Below are 2,194 nucleotides of genomic sequence, written 5' to 3' on the forward strand. Positions count from 1 at the left end.
CTTTGGCAGATATTTGGATATTGCAAATGCAGAGTGAAACCAGCAGGTGGCACCATTCCCCACCTAAGATTGATTATTTTCTTGTTTATTTAAAGAACTGTTTGTTAGGACACTTAAAGATAATCTTTTCATGGTTGTAGGATCCTTAGGAATTTACACACACAATTTTTCATATCTCCAGGGAGTTATCAAACACGCTAAAGCCCATTTATGGATTAAATGAATAGTCTTCACATTAGAATTATCTATAGAGGGGAATGGGTGTAGAATGGTGTTTGAGCACCTGCTTCGTCTGTACGAGGTCCTGGGTTCAATCCCCAATATACCTTGAAAAAAAAAAATCACATACAGAGCTGTAAAATTTGACCACTATCCAGGCCATTCCACAGATCGATTGGATTAGAATCTGAGTGTGGCACCCGGGCATCTGTTCACAGACTCTCCCAGGTGATTATAGTGAGCAGCCAGGATGGAGAATCTTTGCTGTAGTACATATTTCCTCCTCGTTTTACAGATGGGAAACTGAGGCTCAGAGAGAGAAGGGAGGCTAAGGTCATACAGAAAGTTGATGGTGCCAAGTCCAGGGTTCTGAGGGGTTTTTTAAATTCTCACTCTACCACACAGTTAGGAAAAGTGTATCTGTTTTCTTTCTCTCTCTCTCTCTCTCTCTTTTTTTGCGGGGGAAGAGGGGAGGCATAGTGAGGATAAGGCCAAAATTTCTGTTCCAAAATCTCTCAACTTACCAGCTCTCACGCTGCCTGGAGTTCCACCATTCACAAGCTCATCTTCTGGTTTCAGCATTGACCTTTGGGATTCTTTTTCTCTTTTGTTTCTCACATATGTGAGGGTGGCTGGGAGAGGAAGTGGGTTAAGGGGAGCAAGCTAGTGAGACCAGATCAAAGTTCACCGACCCCTGACCATACTTGCCAAAAAAAGTCCCCGCAGTCAGACTTGGCTCCGATCCCGACCCCAGAGAACAAAGGCAGGTGCAGGTGGGGTGCGGTGGCACCACGGTGCTTTCGTGGGGGAGATGGTGGCGCCTGGTGCAGCTGGCTGCTCACCACCACTGGGGTCGCGGACGGGCGGGGCAGGCAGCTCCATGGAAGGTGCTTGCCCTGGTTAAAGAGTCTTGAGGTGGGGCCCACCCTGCCAAGCTCATCCCCAAGTCCCTGTCTGCTTCAAAGCATCCTCCTCCCCACCCTTGGTGGGAGTTTGAATCCCCAACATTAGCACTTTACCCTGGGTGCTGGGTGCAGGGTATGTGGGCTCCACTTTGCTCCTGGTTTTGTCTACTTACTGCCTCTTTGACCTCAGGCAAGTCACTTTATTTCTAGAAGCCTCAAATCCCCGGTGTCTAAAACCTGCATTAGCATAACACTATTACTCATAGATTCCTTCTCCTCACACTCCCTATCCATATGTATATTCAGAGGGGTCACTTTAAAAGGAAGGAGGGCAGATCTGATGGTGGCTTTTCACTTAACAGCCATCTTGGAATCAAAGCTGTATGTACTAGCAGAGTGACCTTGGCAAGTCACCATATTTCTCTGTGCCTCAGTTTCCTCTTCTGTAAATGGGCATAATAGTGTTCGTTTACAGTGTGTTCTGAAGATTGAAATATATAAAGCACTTTCAAAAGGGCCTGGCCCACAGTAACCACTTAATAAGGGCCAGTTGCTGTCATCATTACTCCACAAGTGCTGTTAAAGATGATCCAGTTACTGCACTCTCCTTCCATTTAACAGATGGGAAAAGTAATGGCTCAGAGAGGGGGAAGTGACAACCCTGTATTTGTTTGCTAGGCTGTGTAACAAATGACAACAAATGAAGCAGCTTAAAACGACACATTTTTCATAGTTTCCACTGGGCAAGGATCCAGGTGCCGGGTCCTCTGTTCAGGATCTCACAAAGCTTCAATCAAGATGTTGTCCAAGGCTGCAGTCATCTGAGGCATGGGGTCCTCTTCCCAGCTCACATGGTTGTTGGCAAAATTCATTTCCTTGCAGCTGTGGGGTTCATGGCAGCTTGCTTTTCAAGGTCAACAGACCATCACTTTTATCAGGAGGCTTCCAGTCCCTCTTTTAATCAGCTTTTAATTGATTAAATCAGACCCACCCAGGATAATCTCCCTTTTTTGTTAATTCAGTATCAACTGACTTGTGACCATAATTAAGAACTACAAAATCCCTTCCCC

Source organism: Dasypus novemcinctus, chromosome 24, assembly GCF_030445035.2.
Source record: "Dasypus novemcinctus isolate mDasNov1 chromosome 24, mDasNov1.1.hap2, whole genome shotgun sequence".
NCBI classification, from domain to species: domain Eukaryota; kingdom Metazoa; phylum Chordata; class Mammalia; order Cingulata; family Dasypodidae; genus Dasypus; species Dasypus novemcinctus.